Raw genomic sequence first — 21,722 nt, forward strand, 5'->3', positions numbered from 1 at the left:
ATAATCAAAAACATCTTTTAACCATTTAAATACTTTCTGACTGAAATGATTACAGCATTTGACAGTGATGCATCTGAAATGTTATCCCATGATTAGGCTGTATTATCAGTGTGAGTTCCCTCATCCTCACATAATGAGTAAATCATGACAATTTGCATCACATGGCCTTGGCACATAATGTAGTCTTTATTGTGAAGTTAAGATGGAGAAGGCTTGGTTTTGCTCTGACCTACACCAGAGTAAATCAGGCGCAATTCCAATGAAGTCAATGGCATTACATCAGTGTAAAAGTGGTGTAAGTGATACAATAAGGAGGCTCATAGTTTGTGTATTCAGAGCAGACACAGGAAAAAAAACCTATCCAAATTCAATCCATGGATCATAAAGGTGAGTCTTGGTTATAGAGATGCTGAGGAAGTGGGCACAGGACAGTCTATAGTGAATCTGTGTTATCTGCTACCCAGTATATTGCGGTTCTCTATTCTTCACAACACACTAATGTCTTATGAGAAATGGAACAAAAACGAGCAGTTAGAGGCCTAGTGTCGCTGGTGGTCATCAGTGGCTGAGTTAGAGTTGCTGAGCACATTTCCACCAAACAGCTGATGTAATATGAACCCAACTTTTCCCACCATGGGTTTATATGCTCAAAAATGAACAGGCGAGAAATCTCTCCAGACACCAGGTAGAGTTCAAATCCCACATTAGACAGTGGATCCAGGCAGATGCAATTTATCATGCACCCACAACCACTGTCATCAGACAAACATGCTTTGTTTATTTGCACCCATGAGACAAGTGTAAATTCTGTGCTTTATTTGAAGGGTTATTTTCAGAAGAAATATGCAGGCAGAAGTATGCAGGCGACTCACAGTAAATGCAGGGAAATTTCTGGCCTTATGATTCTGAGCTGCACTGTGGGGGTCGAGAGAGTGGCCAAACAGAGAGTCCCTGAGCCATGATCAGTAGAGTTCAGGGATGCCAGGAACATTGTAGGAGCACTGGGTGCCTCTCACTAACAAACTATGGCAATGGGAGCAGTACGCAGTGAGCCAGTCCATGCCCCCCAGTCAATTTATCATGTGGACTGCCATAGAGTTCAATAGTCAAGCCCCCTGCTTCATGTTCAAGAGGTAATGGGGGCCAGATTTTTAAAGGAGTTTAGATGCCTAAAGATGCAGGAATTTTAAAAAGTGCCGAGGCACCTAACTCCCATTGGGAATTGAAAATCCCACTAGATGCCTATCTGCATCTTAGGTGCCTAAATATCATTAAAAATCTGGCTGTAGGTCTTTACCCCATCCTGATCTTGACTCACTGTTGCTCCCTTACCCTCCTTTCCCCTAGTCCAGCAGTTCTCAAACTGAGTCGCGACCCCTTTTAATGGGATCAACAGGGATGGCGTTAGACTAGCTGGGTCCCAAAGCCGAAGCCGGTTACAGCCCCTCTGCCTCGGGGTGGCGGGGCTTGGGCTTCGGTCCCCCTTCCCGGGGTCATGTCGTAATTTTTATCGTCAGAAGGGGGTTGCAGTACAATGAAGTTTGAAAACCACTGTCCTAGTGCATCACCTAGGTCAGGAAGACCAAAGTTTTAGCCTTTGAGAACCTACCTGCAAAGTACGGAGCATTGTGGTCTCAGTCCAGCAAAGCATGTACTGTGCATCCTTAATTCTAAGGCTACGAGCATTCCCATTGACTTCAGTGAGACTATTCATGTGTTTAAAGCTAAACACGGGCTTAAGTGTTCTGCTGGATCAGGTTTAGAATGCTAAGCAACTTACAGAATGGAGCCTGGAATGTACTTTGCTTGGTTACAGCTCATTGCCCCATGGAGCTAGCTAAATGCAAACAACACATTACTATAATCACAAGAACACTGACCCCAGAAAAGGTTGCATTTCAGCCCCAGTTATAGCATCCATCACTCAGAGCTGGAAAATGTGCAATTCAAGACATCCCACGTACACAACAAAATTCAAACAAAAGCCTTTCCCAGTAGCTAGAGACAGCACAGCACCAGAGAAGAGAGAGAAGCGTGAATGGCTAATTGCTCTAGGCTGATTGCATACAACTCTTTGGGGTTTTCCTTGTCTCTCTCCTTGAGCTTCACTGTTAATGATGCTTTTGTACTTTCAATGAAACCATTTGTTTTAAAAAAAAACAACAGCCTGAAATACAGGAATTGTAATCACCGAGAAAGCAGTTTGACACCAGCACTCCCATGCAGTGAAAGAACACAGAGCAGGGAAAGCTATTTTAAACTAAACCTTGTAAGCAACTTTTAAAACAAAAGCGAAAACTGTCACCCAAAGGGCTTAAATCTAGCTTGTCCTATGCAAGTGTACTAGGGAAAAGGAGCAAGGAGGATCTTTCCCTCCCCCACTACACCCACATAGGACCTGGCAGAATGGTGATATGAGTCAGCAGTGTGCCCTTGTTGCCAAGAAGGCTAATGGCATATTGGGCTGTATTAGTAGGAGCATTGCCAGCAGATCGAGGGAAGTGATTAGTCCCCTCTACTCGGCACTGGTGAGGCCACACCTGGAGTACTGTGTCCAGTTTTGGTCCCCCCACTACAGAAGGGATGTGGACAAATTGGAGAGTCCAGCGGAGGGCAACAAAAATGATTAAGGGGTTGGGCCACATGACTTATGAGGAGAGGCTGAGGGAACTGGGCTTATTTAGTCTGCAGAAGAGAAGAGTGAGGGGAGATTTGACTTCAGCCTTCAACTACCTGAAGCGGGTGGTGCTCGGCTGTTCTCAGTGGTGGCAGATGACAGAACAAGGAGCAATGGTCTCAAGTTGCAGTGGGGGAGGTCTAGGTTGGATATTAGGAAACACTATTTCCCTAGGAGGGTGGTGAAGCACTGGAATGGGTTCCCTAGGGAGGTGGTGGAATCTCCATCCTTAGAGGTTTTTAAGGCCCGGCTTGACAAAGCCCTGTCTGGGATGATTTAGTTGGGGTTGGTCCTGCTTTGAGTAGGGGGTTGGACTAGATGATCTCCTGAGGTCTCTTCCAACCCTAATCTTCTATGATTCAGGCCCTGACTCAGCACAGCCCTTAAGCACACGCTTAAATGCTCTGCTGAATAGGAATTGACTTAATCATAACCTTAAGGTTAAGCATGTGCTTAAGTGCTTTGCTGAATCGGGGTCTTAATGCTCGACTGAGTGCTATGTGTAGCCCTGGCTAATGAAAGGAGGAGAGTATGGGTCGGGGCTTGGGGACATATCCAGCCTGATCCCCCTGCAGCACATTGGTGCCTGCAAAAATGTGCTGAAGTATGTAACACATGCTGCTGCTTCTTTGGGCCAGCAGTAAGGAATGCTACTGAGTGGGCTGTCTGAGGCCTGGAATCACCATCTCTCCAGTTACTTATATGGCTCTCTTCGCTGTGGCAGCTTCTGAGCTCCTGGGTCTTCCCTGTGGAAGCAGAACAGCACAGATAACCTGCGTTCAGCCATCACAGCTGCTCAGAACATCAGAGGCCACAAAAAAGAATTCAGCTCAATAATCTTAAAAACTGGGACTCTATCGAGTTCAAATGACGCAGATATCCAAAGTCACTAAATCTCTCTGCACCTCAGTCCCTTCTCTACAAAATGGGAATAACAAACACTCCCTTTCTCCCATCCTTTTTATATCTTGTCTATTTGGATGGTAAGCTCTGTGGGGCAGAGAATCTCTCTTACATGTATGTACAGCACCTAACACAATAGGCCCCTGATCTGGATAAATGCCTAGGTGCTACTATAATGCAAATAAGAAATAATTATTGTGACTGACTTGGTTTACACACAAAAAATGGAAAGGTAAGCTTACAGGATAAATATTCAGTGTGAGGTGGACAGGAAATTTAGCCATGGATATTTTCTAGAATAGTATCAAATTTACTTCACAAAATCTGAATCCAGGCAAAACTCACTGGATTTGGGATTTAATTACAAACCTGACACTGAGGCCAGGTTCAGTGAAATGTTTGCAAAAACCTTTCCAGGGAACCTGAGCCAAGTTCCAAGGGGATGTTTACCAAGTTTCAAGTGAACCTTAGAAGATTGATGGTCTTGGCTGGAAACCATGAGAAATTTTGATGGCATCATATGGTTAGACCACAAAATGGGTGAACTTCAGCTGTTTCAGTAAGGTTTGGTTTGCGGGTTTGCAGTCACTCAAAGGCAAAGCAAAATTCATGGGTTGTGATTGCACAGGAAGCAAAAATACAGACAAAAGATTTGCATCAATCCCTGAGAAATGAAACCATTGAGTTTCACATGCAAGGCTGATATTTTCTTTAAATACTCACAACTGGAAATTGCTCTTACTCTTGCACTTTGCTTTTGAAGACTCTTCTGCCCATTTTGGTATGAACAATTTTTAAAGCACAAGTATACTGTAAATACCGGTGCTTGCTGAAAAATTCTAATGAGACTTACTTGAATTTGTGCATGAAAATGGAAAAACAATGAAAGTTCTCTGGCATATAGAAATGTGGGTTGAAAAGTTTAATGCCATGAACCCCCCCAAAACATTTGATTGTAACCAGAATTACAGACTATCTATTAGGGGGGGAAATCCAATTGTATGGGATTCCTATTAATTGCAGGCTGGATTCAAGATGCCCGCAAAATAACATGGCCACCAAGGAATCTAGCTCTAGGAGGTGCACAATGACAGAGGACCCCACACGGCTGGCTGGAATTTATTCCATCCATTGTAGTGTTGAAGATCTGGAGAGCAGGTTCATAGAACCATAGAATATCAGGGTTGGAAGGGACCTCAGAAGGTCATCTAGTCCAACCCCCTGCTCAAAGCAGGACCACTCCCCAGACAGATTTTTGTCCCGGATTCCTAAATAGCCCCTTCAAGGATTGAACTCACAACCCTGGGTTTAGCAGGCCAATGCTCAAACCACTGAGCTATCCCTCAGACCAGGAAAAGCAGATATTTCCTCCCCTAGGGAGCCAGTACATGGAGGGGTATTCCTGACTGACTTGGTTTACACACCAAGCATATGTTTCAGCAAGGTCATATTGTATCCTGTCTGTTACCAAGATGGGCTTCAACCCAAACCCTGGATCCAAACACCACCAAGTTTTGGGTATGTTTGAAATCTGGACCCAGATCCAAATTTGCCACCTTTATAATGGGACAAACCACAATCCCAAACCAGAACACACCCAAACCTGGGGCTATTCAAACTCCTGAGGTAAATTTTACACCTTAAGTCTCTCTCTTGTCCTTTCAGTGTTGAGGGTGCAGGTGTGTTCTGAAATCTTGCTATAAATGTGTTTTTCATGAAAGATCATTTAAACTGCACTGCAGTTACCTCAGCAATGCACTGCAATTGTCTTTTGCAATGTATTCTCTGTGCTCTGCATACAAGAAATGCCCAGTAGTAACCTTTGGCTACTAATAAAACTAAATGATTGACAAAGTGAGCTAAAGTTTATTGAAGAGCCGTTGGAACACTTTGATATTGTGGAAAAATACTAACCACACATCAGCTGCTCCAGCCCTTCCTGCTTTCTGTTTTAGAGTTGTGTGCTGCCCTAAATCGTCTTTCAGTCAACCACCACTGTGGATACAACAAACAACATTTATAGAAGAGTTTCCAGCTCCCCCATCCCTTAAAGGACTATTAAAAAACACATTCTGTTTCAGCTCTCCAAGTCAGAGTTACAGAGCTCTTTCAGACAGAATGACACCTGCTAGAAGTCATTTTAAACGTTGTTACCAAAATCAAAGAGTTGAAAGCCCATGCTGACACTTAGTAACTTTTTAAAGCACTCAGGGGGCTTTGAAACTCATTTTGTCTGTTTCATTAAATGCCAGCATCTCTGGAGCTAGGAAGAGGTAGATGAGCACAATCCTCCAGGGCTTTAGCTCTGGATAGGTTCCTGTTGCTCTCCTTAGTGGAAAATCACTAGCCAGTTTAAAGTATGCTCTCAAGGGAATACTTGTGCAGAGTAATAACTCCAATGCCATCAAGGGGCAGACTGTGCCACTAGGCCCATGTTTAGGGCTGTGCAAAGCTGCGTTGCACAGAGGGGGCGGCTCTGCGAGGAATTGTCCCTCCCAGGCAATCAGGGCAATGGAGCTCCCAGCAATGCACCTGAAGCATGACTGCTGCATCACTCATTAGAAAGGTCCTCTCCCCCGTACTTTTGGCCCTATGTTACCAGTACACAGGTTGGGGAATGGGGTACAGAGGCCAGCTCTATGCCTCTCTTTTTTCTTGTCCTTCATATGCTTATTTGACCTTTGTCAAATCTGATCCTGCTAAATTGTGCTATCTTACTGCATATATTTACACCTAATTATTATAATTAATTTGTATAACAACAGCACCTAGAATAGGGGTTCTCAAACTGGGGGTCGAGACCCCTCAGGGGGTCATGAGGTTATTACATGGGGGGTCGCGAGCTGTCAGCCTCCACCCCAAACCCTGTTTTGCCTCCAGCATTTATAATGGTGTTAAATATATAAAAAAAGTGTTTTTAATTTATAAGGGGGGGGGTCGCATTCAGAGGCTTGCTGTGTGAAAGGGGTCACCAGTACAAAAGTTTGAGAATCACTGACTTAGAGGGTGAGGTCCCATCCTGCTAGGCGCTTGACAGACATGCAGTAAAAGGCAGTTCCTGGTTCCTGCCCCAGACAGCTTGCAATCTTAACTCAAGGCAAACAAAATGGGGGGGGGGGGGGGGGAGGAAAGGGTAGTAGTAAAATGAGCATGTTTTTGCATAAGCCAGCTGTGTGCACAGTTTGCAGATGTATCATGTAGGGCTTTATTCTCATTTACAGTACAGTACAGTACAGTCCCTCTATGCCAATCTAGCAGTACAAAGGAGCCTTAAAGTGGGCATATGTTGCTAGAGTGGTGCAAAGGGGCTTAATGTCAATGAGAATCAGGCCTGTACATTTTTTTGTTTGTTAATGATTAGAATAATCTGATCCATAACAGTAGGCACAGCTGGCCACTCGCCCAGCCATGATCTGTTGGCAATGTGTTTTCGGTTGTAACGCTGAGAGCCAACTTCTTTTCACTAACAATTCTTACTGAAAATCAAATTAAAGTAAAACAGTTCAAAGTGACATTTGGTGTGTTACGTTTTTGGTTGCTACCTGAATGTTTCAAGATTGGACTTTCAAAAAAAAATGCTCTGCATCAGCTTAACTCTGCTCCCATCAAAGTCAGGAGTTTGACCACTGATTTCAAAGGAGGCAGAGTTAGGCCAATATTGAGCACTCTGGAAAATCCTACCATAAAGTAACAAAAACAGGGCTTGCAAAAATTAGATGGGGGGAGGGGAATTCCACATAGGAAATAGGAATTGCCTGAGTGGGTCAGATGCAACACCCATCTAAGTCCAGTACCCTGTCTTCATACAGAATACTGGGCCAGCCACTTTAGTCCAAAGATGTGATCCTTCCTCCTCAAGCAAAATTCTATCATCCTGTGGATTAAACCACAGGCTGGGAACAGGAGGACCCCAGTTCTATCTTCGCCCTTGCCACACACAAATATTCACATGAGATAAGCAATAGTAAGACTCCCATTGACTTTAATGGGAGCAGAGTCAGGCCAACACGGAGTGCTTTTTGAAAATCCCACCGTATATCCATTCCCAAAGGACTCGTTTGGTTAGCTGTACCAGTGACTGTTTCATATATCAACGTTCCTGTTCCTTCATTTTGTTCCTAGTATGTAAGTGTCTTTCGACATTTACCTAGGGTCCTTTGAAAGAATACGGTGAGATAACTATCTAAGGATGAGTAATGCCATACGCTCTTCACAAGGCAGTGCTGGCTGTGTCAGAGTGCAAAGGAAAGAAACACCATTTCTTGGGAAACTGAGAAATTTCCCATATTGACCACCCTGAAGCTGGGGAATTCCAGCCTGCCTTTGGCATTTAAAAATTACCAGCAGATGGCTTTTTCCAGGGAGCTGCTAAGCAGCTCATGTGTGTATTTCTCACCTAGATTCTACACAATTGATAAGGAAAATTCCAGTAAGGCAAGCAATTTCACTTTGAATGGGACTTTATCTGGTCTACAAAGCATTTGGATGTGTTAGAGTTAGTCGGGGTGTGGGGGAAGGACTGTTTTCATCTTATATAAAAAGATTTTATGTCCAGCTAGGGGCATGAGTCACAGCTCCTGTACACATACCTGTGCTAGCTCTCATCCAGCTAGCGTGAGTTTAAATAGTAGCGTAAACAGTAATGTAGCCTCGGTGGCATAGGCAGCAGCAGCTGAGTACATACCCCCTGGTTTTGGGAGGGTTTGAAGTAGGCACGGCTGAGCTGTGTGGCCGCGGCTGCTGCCCATGCGACCCTGGTTACACTGCTATTTATACTCGCACTAGCTTGATTAGAACTAGCGTAAGTATACGTAAATGAGCTGGGAATCACACCCCGAGCTCGCAGTGTAGACCTGGCCAGAGATGACCTTTCTGAATAACACTAAGTCCTACAGCCCATAGACAGCACCCTGATTTAGCAGGAGAAATATATGTGAGAGGATACTTATCCTTATTTCATAATCCTTAACACAAGGCAACAGGCAGATGAGAAAGACTGTAAGAATAATCATTTTCCTTTTACTCACCAGAGTCACCACTCTCAATAGCAATCTCGGACACCCTGGCACTGAAGTAAGGCTTCTAGAAATCTTACCTACGCTCTCTTAGTCAGAATTTGAGGCACATGATCATCACATCAGATGTCATACGGGAGCTGCACATGAGCAACGGATGGGCTAAATGAGCCAGAGTTGTTTGCTTGTCTGCAGTGCATTCTGAGGAAAACAGAAATGTGGGGCTCAAAAGTAGCTATGCTACCATGATCCTTCTTGGGGTATCGCCTGCCAACATGCCAATTTTCTCTGGACGCGGTAGAGGAGGGGAGCTGTGGGAACCCCTTACTTTCTTCCCCATCCCAGCATGACAGAACTTCCCTTGGGTAAAGAGGAATGGATAGAACTCTTTGCAGAGTCTTAGGTTATTTTTAGGCTAAATGTTGACTACAATGGCTATGATTACATCACAGACAGGAAAGATGGTCTTGTGGTCAGCGTCCTGGACTGGGACTCAGGACACCTGGGCTCAGTTCCTGGCTCTATCACAGACTCACTGTGTCCTTGGGCAAGTCATTTAACCTCTCTATAGCTGAAAATGGGGCTAATGATACTTTGTCTCTACCATTCTTTGTCTGTCATCTATTGATAATGTAATCTCTTTGGGGCAGGGACTCTCCCCTCCTTTGTGTTCGTACAACACAAGTCACAAAGGGGCCCAATCTCAGTTGGGCCTTCTAGCCTCTACCATAATACAATTAATAAATAACGATGAATGAGTATAGGAAGGATGTAAACACTAACGTGGGTAGACAGGAAGAAAGATGAAGGATGTTTAGGGTGGCCTGAGAGGTATTACTGAGAGTAATGAAGGATAGTTAGCAGAAATGAAATTGAGAAAAAGGAAATATAAGCTAAATATCAGAAAATTCTGAGCAGCTATGAAATCTTATAGACTGTTGGATAGTCTTGTAAGGGAAGCGGTGGACTTCATAACAAAACTAGCCGAAACAAACCACTTGATAGGGAACAATTCTTTCCCACGTCTAACCTCTAGAATGCTACGGTGTTATTTCCCAATTCAATTCTCCATTACTTTCTCCATTTTTCTATGGACAATAGCAAATTTCTCTTCAGTGAGGCACCTTTTCTCTTGCCATATTGAGGAATCAACCGGTTGCAAAGTGCTTTTTTAGTCTGAAGGAAAAAGTAAAAGATATTCTTGAAGTTTCCTTTCCTGAATGGCTTTTTAGTTAACCCTCTGGGGGCAGAGATTGTCTTTCAGTTCTGTGTTTGTACAGCACCTACACAACGGGATCCTGGCCCAGGACTGGGGCTTCTAGGCACTATGATCATATTATTTATTTACGTATAATAATAAAATAATCATAGTTGAGCAGCTAATCTGAACAATCATCCAAGGCAGATGTGTATTGCTGTATGGACAGTCACATCCTATCACAGGCAACCAATCCTGTCCCTGCAGACTTGTTGAGCAAAGTCTGTAGTATCTTCCGTTCTTTTCTCTACTCCTCCTTATAGCGACTCTTGTTGAGTACATTCTTTCAGCCAGTGACTCCCAGGTTGGTCAGCAGATCTGCACTGATGACAGCTGTCCTCTCCAAACCATTCATGTTTCTTTTGCATCACCATTGCAACTCAAGGTCAAAGCTTTGAAGCCAGTCTTGTTCTAATTGGGCACAGCAGGGGACTGACAGTGAGACTCTCCCCATTTTTATCTCTGCTCAACTCTGCTCAGATTGTGACTCCATCCATTGTAGGGAGATATGGGGCTACTTGCCCAACACTCCCTGCTGTAAGCACCTCAGTAAAAAGTGGGTGGGGGTGAGGGGTTGGCGGCAGGAGACTTGGCTCCACATCACCCTCCCTGTCACTTATTGTCCAGGATAGCTGTCTGGGTGCACAGATAGGGACAAGTGAGTCTGTAAAAGGAGAAAAGTGAAGACACTTCTTCCAGAGTCAGGGGAGACAATGTGATTGTGAGTCACAATTCCTTCTCTGCTCTGTTGCTGGTGTGGCACAACAACGTGCTGCCCTTTACTCAGGGGAGATTGTAGTGTTACACTCGAGCCGTCGGTGTTAATCATGTGGTTATTATTGTGCACTCATGTATTAGAGAGCTCTTGCTTCTTTCGCCTCTGTTTCCCAGAGCATCCTTGCTTCTGCACAGCTCCTAACAGAAAGCGCTCTCTTACTGAATCAAAAGCTGTGCTATTTCTCAATGACTGTCGTATGTCAAAGTGGCGAGTTTCAGTCATTCATTTTCTGTCGTGGTTAACTTATGAGCTGCTCTATTCTGAATAATCCTGCTTGACAGCCTATTTGCTTGTTTGATTTAAATGCTCAGGTACCTTTAGATTTTTGAAAAGCGCATAGTCTGTAGACAGCAGGTTGATAGGTCTCTGGCTTTTCAAGTCAGCCTTTCTGGTGTAGAAGAATAGTAATAGTATTATTACAAATTTGATGGATAAAATATGATTTGTCAGGCAGAATGAAATCAATCTTTTTTTGTTCATTTCCAGTTCCCCTTTATGCCCCTGTCTAATTCCCCTTTATGTTCCTCCGTGCAGATGAAGTTCCTAATATGCATTCCTTAAATGGCAACTTATTCTAACAACTTCGCCCTAAATCCATACATAGAAACTTAGCACTTCCCCATCTAGATCAGGCCACTTAGCCATCAAGCTGGGGTTCCTGCCTCCCAGAAGTGGGCAAGACCAGATGCTTTAAGGGCAGGCAGCCCCTTTCAGGAGAATGACCTGGCCAATTGTGCAATGCTGTGAATAAATTCCTTCCTGAGCCCTACTCCTCCTTATCTGCAGTTAAAACAAATGGGGTGGAATCTGGCCCCATTGGAGCCAATGGGATTTTTGCTATGGACTTTAGTGGGATCAGGATTTCCCACATGCTCTTTAAGTACTAAAGAGCAGGAAAGCAAAGCATTTAAGTTGCCTTTTGTCTAGTTGTGTGCTATGGAAAACTGAGCTAGAATGGGTTATATAGACCCTGGGCTAGAGTATCACAGGTCTGGAGTAGCTACATTGTGCCACTAAGGGTATGTCTAGACAGCAAGCAGATCATGGCAGTGAGTCTCAGAGCCTGGGTTGGCACACTTGGGCTTGCAGGGTTCACACTATGGCACTAAAAATAGCTGTGTAGACATTCGGGCTCGGACGAAGCCCACCCCTCCAGGCTTCAAATCCCAAGCTCCAGCCTGAGCCCTGAACATCTACACAGTTATTTTTACCACCATAGCATGAGCCCCACATGGTGGAGTCTGTTGATCCAGGCTCTGAGATCTGCAGCCCCAGGCTCTGAGATCTGCAGCCGCAGGCTGCTGCTCCCTGCATAGAAGTACCCTAAGGCACAATGCAACCATAAAACAATTACCCTCTCAAAGGATTTCCATTGCCTCTATGAATGTTTGGGTAAACACCTTTGTTAGACCAGGCCCCCAAGTATTCTAAGATCTGTTCTACACAGCTCTTTCACTGCTTTAACTCTACTGGTTTAAAACAGGCATCCTTACAGCTGTACAGCCCCCTAGTGTGGCTGTAGTTATACCAATATAGCTTCTTCCTGTAAGGGAATACGCTATACCAGTGTAAGGCACCTTTATGCCTATGTAGCAGTATGCACACTGGGGTTGTGCCTGTATAACTATTTTGGCAAAAAAATATCACACCTCTCACTGAAATAATTATACAGGTACAAAATCTGCGAGTACATCACTTTTCACACCCCAGATTCTTTCTGGAGAGGAAACTTGCAGTTTCTTTATTAAGTGGCATTAGCACAGATGTCATCTGGATGAAAACATACAGGTTATTTTAAGTCAGAAAATGAGTCCAGTTCTTTATCACAGCATCACGTTGATGTTTTGAGTGCAGCGCCTCCAAATGTAAAAGGGATCCTATGAGACAGAATAGCCTTCACCTCTCCCTTCCCCTCCTTCGTCCGAGGGCCTGTTTTGCAGGGCATTCGTCCAGGATGCCAGGATAGCACTTAAGTTCAGGGCAACTGCATGGCTGCCAAACCACTAGCTCTGTTTTGTAACCATCCTGAAATATTATAGGTGAAGTTACAAACAAGTTGCACACAGCTAATAAGCCTGCGACCTTTTATCATTTATGTTACATAAGCTATTCTCCCTAGTCCAGCCCTCACGGCTCCAGCAACTATATCAAGCTACAGGGAAGCAGGGAGTCCACCTTGGTAGTTTGTTTTTGTTACTAAAATAACTCAAATCTTTACAAGCTGTCCCTTTCCAGTAGGACATTCCCTTTAGGAAGAGAATTCACTGGATGTTCTGAGAAGAGGAAATGTTTACTGTTAAACACCTTTCCTTTTTATCACAATGTAATTAGCAGCCACAGACCCAGATCTTTGTATCCAATACACATTTCCTGTTTTCTCTACTGTAGTTTCTTGCTCCCATCTTTACCTCACATTCCAAGGACAATCATCAGTGTAAAACAGGGTGGGGGCACTTCCTACTGAGAGCATAGGGGAGGGGAAGGAAAATGAAACCAACAGCTGTAATAATACAAGCAAGCATGGCTGTCTTCTTGTGCATCATTGTGTTAGCTGATCCAGCATGTATGCGGGAAGAACGTCCCAAGATTTTGGGCTGTACCACTGCTTGATTTACCCTGTGAATTATGAGAAACTTTGGCACAAACTCATCCAAGGCCAAATTCAGACCTCGTGTAAACAGATGCAATTCAACTGACTTTTGTGGGAGTTTTGCATCCATTTACTTCAGGGCTGAATTGCATCAATATTTTACAGCTATTCTGTATATTCTCATGCAATATTACATTCACTTATGGGTCAGCCAGATAGATCAAGGCCAAGCAGCAAATGAGGCACAACATCCAGAGAGAGAAAGGTGATAACTGTGCATAAAAGCTCTTCTGCCTGATTTTCCATGTGTATGTTTACACAGCCTACTCTGTGTTGTCTAATCTCTTGCACACTGCCTGAAATGCAGGTGCCAGGTGAAAAGCATAAATAAATAGATTGGATAGTCTCATGTACATTTGAAGTTTGGCCTATTTGATGCCAGTATCTTTCCTAGCCAGTCTGCAGGAGGTGGGAGCATGACCTTTGTCTTCCAGTCCTTAGATAGACACGGCCAATGTCAACAAAATGGGGACAGTGATGGATTCATGCGAAGGCATCATTAACCCAAATTTTTCAGATGGATGTGACACACATGCAGGTTGATGCACAATTTCAAAAGCTGTCACTCTCCTGTGCTGGTCCTCTCCCCACCCCGCAGGGTCTGCTGGTCTTTGTTTTCCCACCACTATGACCCCTCTCGATCTCCCTTCCCCTTTGCTCTCCATTCTCACCCTTCCCCCAGGACTCTGCCCCCAAACTTTCCATCCCGCTTTTCTCCTCACTTACTTCTCCATCTCCCCTTCCTTTCTGCAACTCCCTGTGTTCTTTCTTCCTTCCTCACTGGTGCCTCCATGTGAACATCCCTACACGTCTTCCATTCTCATGTATTCAGCCCTCTTATCCTCTTGCGCTGCATCTGTCCCTTTTCCCTACTCAGTTTTCTAACCCATTCCTTCTTCTTCCAAACAGTAAAATGGGCAAGAGGGGTAAAAAATCACTTTTACCAGTGCACTTTAGCTCATTGTCATAAGCAAAAACCAGGTGTTGCCAACATAAAGCCAAGTGCCAGATTTTCAACATTCAGCAGTTCTCATATAGAAACCTAAATAAGTGATCAGTGGTTTTCATCTGTTAAGAGTGACGGTGAATGCAAGTTAAGGTGAATAAGTGGAACTTTATTAAATCCTGTGCACTGTTCTGTCCAGGTAGCTGAGTTGCTTCCAAACTAACTGCCCACATTCCCTGTTTCCCTCATGTCTTGTCCATAACAGTGGAGCACCAACGGCGTGCTCGGGGAGGGGGTGTAGCAGAGGTGAGCTGGGATGGGGAGCTGCTGCACGGCTCCCCGGGCCGGGGGGTGGGGAGCGGCGGCGGGGGGGGAGCTGCCACAGGGCGGCGGTGAGCTGCCCCAGGGCTCCCCACCCCAGCTCACCTCTGCTACGCCCCCTCCCCGAGCATGCCATCGCTGCTCCACTTCTCCCGCCTCCCAGGCTTGCGGCGCCAATCAGCTGTTTGGTGCCGCAAGCCTGGGAGGGAGAGAATCAGAGCGGGGCGGCGTGCTCGGGGAGGAGGCGGAGCAGAGGTGAGCTGGGGCGGGGAGCTGCCACACGGCTCCCCAGGCGGGGGAGGGGAGCTACCGCAGGGGGGGCCTCAGGGCAGAGGGGGAGGAGCTGCCACGGGGGGGGGGGCGGAGCTGCCGCAGGGCTGGAGGGGGGCGCAAGGTGGAAGTTTCGCCTAGGGTGCGAAACGTCCTTGCACCGGCCCTGGTAGTGGGGTTGTGGTCCTTTGTCCCATCGGTGCCTTTGCTGAGCTATTCTGGCATCCCTTTGATGGGGTATTCCTGTGCGCCAAAAATACTAGCAAGGAATCTGAACCAAAGGAAACAGCCGGGTATAACAGTCTCTTAGTTGTTTTCACAGCTGAGTCCACCTTAACATTACTCTTTGGCCATGATGGGGAGAAGGTGTGGTGGTCAAGCTCCCATGTGTGTGCCTGAATTCTTCCATGGAAAATTAGCATCCATTGTCAGTGAATACAGTGTCTGGAATGCCGTATCTCAGAAGTGGGGCTTCAGTTTGCCAATCAATCACTGACTTGCTTCTTGTATCAGGTAGGGCATCGACCTCCCAGAAATCGGAATAGTAGTCCACAGTAATCAAATGCTTTCCATTAAGGTAAATAAGTCCACTCCCATCTTTTGCCATAGTTGGGCAGGCAGCTCATGTGGTAAGTCTCTTTCCGCTGGCAGTTATCACATGATTGACGGGTGTCACACCCTTTTATCAAGGAGTGGAGTTGTGTATTCATTCCCAGCCAGTATACACACTACTGAGCCCATCTCAGACAGCTGTCAATGCCCAGGTGTGAGGCATGTATTTTTTTTTTGCATGACATCCCTATGTAATGCGGTGGGGACAACAGCTTTCTGTCCTCAACATATGATTCCATCTTTTCAAATTAAAATGAGCTGAGTGTGTTTCTGTTCCTACCAGTACTTGTTTTTTGTCTTCTGGCACTCTGCTGGTATCAGTCTCTTCTCTGCCTGTAACTGGATGTCCCTTTCCATAGCCTCTTCTGTTCCCTGAACTTCACTGTTGAAACTGGGATAGAGTACAGCATATTAATGGATTCAATGCCCTGACGCCCTTTCCCCAATTTGCTGATGCTGGGTATGTATATTCCCTGCTCAGGGTGTCAGCTAACACCAGTCATCGTCCTGGACAATATCTGATTGCTACCTGGTAGCTCTGGAGGCAGATGAACATGTGTTGTAATCTCTTTGGAGCACTACAAAACGGCTTTGCATTAGATCTCTAGGGATTTGTGGTCTGATTGCACTATTACTGGGTGGCCATGAGTGTACGATAGAATCGCTCCACTCTAAAAACTTTTTCTATTTGGGTGTACCCCTGCTCAGTCTCTGACAGGGCTCTGCTGGCATAAGCAACCAGCTACTTCTGTGAATTAACTACACCCAATCCTTTCTCCAGTGCATCACAGTGGAGTGTCAGTGGCTTTCCTGGCTGATAGTACTTCAGCACAGGTGCATCCATTATCATTTGTTTCAGTGTATCAAATGCTTCCTGTTGGGGGCCTGCCCAGTCCACTCAGCTTCCTGCCCTGTGAGCGGATGTATGGGGTACACTACTGCAGCCAGGTGTGGACAGAACTTGGAAATAAAATTTATCATTTCTATGAAGCGCTGTATCCCTTTCACATCCACTGGGAGCTGGCATCTCTCTGATTGCCTTCATCTTGTTGGGATCTACTTTCGGTCCCTCTGCTGTATGCAGATGCCCAGCCTATGTCACCGCATACGATTTGGGTCACAGTTTTTCTGGGTTAAGTTTTATGTTCTTGTCCCTGCATCACTGCCTTATATAGTTTTCTGTCATGGGCTCATTCAGCTTCTGTATCATTGCTTCCTTCACCTACAATGAGGAGATCACCTGCAATTATTTTTACTCCAGGCAGTCCTTCCAACACTTGGATGAGTTTTCTCTAACACCTCTGGTGTTGCTATGGCTGTCAGCATGCTGGGCTCTTTATCCAGGCTAATGTGCCCAAACCCGTTCCTCACATCACAGACCTCTCAAAGACTCTGACTTTGGAAAGTTCTGGCAGAATGGCATCATTTGTGGACGGTGGCATCTTGTCAATGTTCAGTTCAATGGCTTTGAGTCTATACAGATGTGTAATTTGCCTAATGATTTCTTTACCACCAGCAGGCTGCTTACCCCAGGCTGTACTGGTCTCTACAGATGCTATGATGCCCCTGCTCTGCAGTCTTTCTAGCTCTCTGGGTGCTGGATTACATAGTGCCATTGGAATTTCCCTCTGTGGTAAGCACACAGGTTCTACCGTGGGGTCTACTTCCAGGTGCAGGTTTCCTTCACGACATCAGTCACCTTTGAAAACATCCCCATATGCCTTTAAAATGGTCTCCATTGTCCATAGGACTCCCCCTTTTACTGCTTGCACTGCAGCTATAACATTCTGACACTGCCCCCTGATCAGATCCATGGCTTGTATGGCTGAATTATCCGCGAGGAGTTTGTGGTGTTTACCATCCATGACCACAAACTTCAATTGGGACCATCTGTTATTTTTTGAGTTAGTTACTATGAGGTCACATTTTCCTGTGTGCTGCATTATATTCTCATTGTACATGATTAGATTGCACCTGCTCTTTGTAATGGGGGTATTCGAGTCCAAATCACCCCAAGGAATCACACTACAGGAGACCCCGCTATCCATCTGAAATCACACAAGGACATTCCCTATTAACATTGTTGCAAACACAGAGGTATTGTCCCTTGTTGCTTTCCTGTCCTGACAGCCTGAAGTGGATATGCTCTCAGCCTCAAAAAGAGACGTGATGCCATCACCACTGTCTGATGTGCCATCCTGCTCTTGTACAAGTCTGACAATCTTTCGGAGACCTTCCTCTGCGCTTGCGCACACTGCTAAAATGGTTCAACTGGCCACATTCCTTGCAATGCTGTCCTAGTGCGGGGCACTTCTCCTTTACTCATTCGTGCTGTCTCCCACAGTAAATGCATCTCGCCATGGGTACAGAGCCCTGGCAACCTGCTCTCCTTTGCTGATGTCTCACTGCATGACTTCTGAGGGTGTCGTGCCTCTTAGGGCTTTCAATCCTTTATCTTGAGGTTTTAGGGTGACCAGATAGCAAATGTGAAAAATAGGGATGGGGGTGGGACGTAATAGGAGCCTATATAAGAAAAAGACCCAAAAATCGGGACTGTCCCTATAAAATCGGGACATCTGGTCACCCTATGAGGTTTCTGCTACATGCCCATATCTAAGCACCTGTCTAATGGGAGATTACCTTCCTGGAGCAGCTGGTGATCCCAAGTGTTGCAGACTAAGCTGTCCCAAATTAGGGAGTCTGTCAAGTCCCCAAAATTGCACATAGCAGTCCACATGCGCAAGGCAGTAACATAGGGGTCTATCCTCTCCCCTTCAGATTGGTCTCTAGTGAAAAACCCGTGTCACTCTTCAGCTTCATTCTGCTTTGGAGAGCAATAGGCCCCCAGGACTCCTAGAATTGCCACGAGGCGTGAGGCAGTGGTGCAGCTCTCTCTGCTTTCTTCCCCAATAAAATCATAGTTTTACTTTCCTGCTGTTGAGTTCCTCCTGCCTGGCCAGGTCAGTGTAGAGCTCCAACGCCTCCTTTCCCCCGGTCCATTGCTGGGCTAGGTTTGTGCCTGCAAAATCCAGGGCTCCCGGGAGTTTCACATTGCCAGCTTCTACACTTCAGAAAACTCACAGCTCTGACGCTGCTTCTATGTTTCCTTTGCAAAGAGTGCAGCTGAATGCAGGTTAAGTTGAAGGAGAGGAACTCTATTAAACCCTATGCACTGCTCTGTCTGTGTGGCTGACCTGCTTCCCCCCTTAACTGCCTGCATGTGTCTTGTCCAATAATAGTCCCCCCAGGGAACATGGGCCCTCTGACTCCAGTTCCACTGACCAGGATACAATCAGAATTTCTAAAGCTCTCAGTACCCTGGAGCTCCCATCAAGAACAAAAAATGCCCCACCCATCAAGGACAGTGGAGAATGCCTTACCCGCTGAGAACAATGGGAAAGGTTGGGTGCTGAGAACTTTTTAAAATCTGGTCCCAAATGTTTGTGTGTGCCTGAAGAATACAAAGTGTACCCCACTGGATAGCCCTAATACTGAAAAGCTAAAACGTAGAGTAGAGGTTGTAAGCCATACAGTAGAATCCGTTAGTACCATATCTGTAAAACAAAATAAAAAATACATGCGAGAAAGTGCTATTGTATTCTTGGGAAACTCGGACTCCTATAGTCTATCCTGATTCTGCCGCTGAGTTGCTGCGTGCTTCTTACTTAAATCCCACACCACAAGAAGTCCATGCCTCAGTTCCTCTCTCTGTAGAATAGGGATAATAGTTACCTCTCCTGCAGTGGTACTGTGGAAAAATCCTAGGATGAAATGTGCTAAGTGATATTATTTTAAAAAATATGGAAACACTATAAACAAGCTATATATGATTGTGCACTTGGTTTAGAAAACACTCAGCAAGGAACTGAAATGAGAAAGCAGATCCTTTCTAAAGAATTTGACCTGTGGATCCAAAACCTCGTACTGCACACTTCTGCAGAATCTAGAGACCACCCAGGACACTGTGGTCAAGGTCTCATTGGAAGGCCAGACCTTACCCAAAAGCAGTCTGTGCTCTAGTCTCAGCCAGGTTGGCTGTTAAGAAGTCTGAAACCATTCTCCTGGGGGAGGGGGGGTCAAGTCAATATTTTTTTCTTTAACTGCAAAGTTATCAAATATCAGAAGATGCCATCATAACAAATCCTAAAGAAGAATCAAAGGTTTAGTGTAGATAACTAAGACATGTTTGAGTAGCAGGGCCGGCTCTACCATTTTTGCCGCCCCAAGCAAAAAAAAAAAAAAAAAAAAAAGCAGCCGAACTGCCAAAGCACAAAAAAAAAAACCCCAAACAAACAAAAAAAGCGGCTCGAACTGCCGCCGCCTGAACTGCCAAAGCACATAAAAAACCCAAACAAACAAAAAAAGCGGCTCGGACTGCTCCCGCCCGAACTGCCGAAGCGCGCGCGCACACACACACACACACAAAAGCCGCCTGGACTGTGAATGGACGGAATGCCACCCCTTAGCATGTGCCGCCCCAGGCAAGCGCTTCCTCCGCTGGTGCCTGGAGCCGGCCCTGTTGAGTAGCACAATTAAGGATACACTGAATTAGGAGTGTTGCACAATGTTGCTCACAAGCTGCTTCAATTATCAGTATCAGCTCACAGAAACCAGCAAATGTAAAGATATGGAGCAGCAAGAAACAGAACCCATTTAATTGGTTACTAGTTATTCCTGTACAAGAACAAAGAACTGGTTGGGCACTATTAATGCTTTCTATTCTGTTTACCACATATTGAACTCTTTTTGATCTCTTTGTTTGATGCAGCCTGAAGTCCCCCAGCATGCTAAACTGTAGGGTACTAAGATCAAAGGGCCTCTAATTATCTAGGATTTCTTCTGAACCCAAGGTTTTTAACCATTTCTGATGAGTGAGATGAAAGCCATTTAGAAAGATAACTCAACACTGAACACAGTACAAGACCACTCGTGTAACAGAAGGTGGTTCAGGTTACAAGGAAAGTTTTTCCTTTTTCTTTATGTTGTAAAGAAAAGAATTAAGCCAGTTGCGTACACTTTTCATTTCAGCTCAGTCTTTGATCAAAGGCCATCACAACGATGAAGATTCTTGTAATAAATATTACTGCTACTTTGCACTTCTGAAGCCTCTTTCATATAAGGATGTCAAAGGATTTTGAAACCTTGTAAGAACCCATAAAGGTAGGCCCTTTTGTTTTTACCCCCATTTTATAGCTAAGGAAACTGAGCCAACTTTTTTCCAAAATGCCAAAGGCCAAATCTTCAGGTGGTGTAAATGGGCATAGTTCTACTGCAGTCAAAAGAGCTTAATTCCATGTGCAACACATGGATTTGCCCCATATTTTGCTCTTGTGTAGCTCCAGCAATCTGAAAGTGTTGCCCAAGATTTATCAAGCTTCAAGCACCTTGTGATGCTGGTGAATAGAATATGAATGTTCATATAGGAAATGTGCACCAGTTTAACTGCAGCTCCCTAATATAGATGTGTTGTGCTGGTTCACAGGGGGGAGGTTCATTTTGACCTTACTGGCTTAAGCTGCCCCAGTGTAAAGCCTACTTTGTGCAGGTGTTTTCACTGGTGACACTGATGTAAATTTGCCTTAATGTAGACGAGTCTATGACACATAGAACTTAACTGACTTGAATGTGTATTTTATGTCAGACTTCCCAGTGCTTTGATTCCTGACTGATCTTCAATTTTACAAGCTGGGAACGATTAAGTATGGCCTAAATTCAGGAAAACATCTCTGTTCAGAAGGGCACTTAAGAACTGATTCACTTTTAAATTGGCATCTTGATGCTATGACGATTGGGGCTTTGGAAATACATATAATGACTGTTGATCAGGCCTGCAGTAAGAGTTCTCATCCTGCTCTCCTAGCCTGAAAGACCGTAGGCTGGTCTGAACTTGCAGTTAGAATGAATGGATCAGTGTATTCACTTCTGGGAATCCCAGTAAAATAACCAAGTTCATTTTCCCTTATGGATGGATTTGCTTGGAATAATGGCCTTTTACAGTTAATTCTATTTCTCCTTTTCCTCCTCCTCTAATTTGAAGTTGAATTCTAGCCAGCACCCTTTCCTGACTGGCCAGCAGGAGGTACTGCTGCTGGCTGCGTGTCAGGAAGGAAATACTTTTCTCTTGCCACTCCAGACATTGGCTCAAGGCTGCTATACTTAGGCCTGGTCTACACTACCCGCCTGAATCGGCGGGTAGAAATCGATCTCTTGGGGATCGACTTATCGCGTCTCGTCAGGACGCGACAATCGATCCCCGAATCGACGCGCTTACTCCACCAGCGGAGGTGGGAGT

Source organism: Emys orbicularis, chromosome 5, assembly GCF_028017835.1.
Source record: "Emys orbicularis isolate rEmyOrb1 chromosome 5, rEmyOrb1.hap1, whole genome shotgun sequence".
NCBI lineage: Eukaryota > Metazoa > Chordata > Testudines > Emydidae > Emys > Emys orbicularis.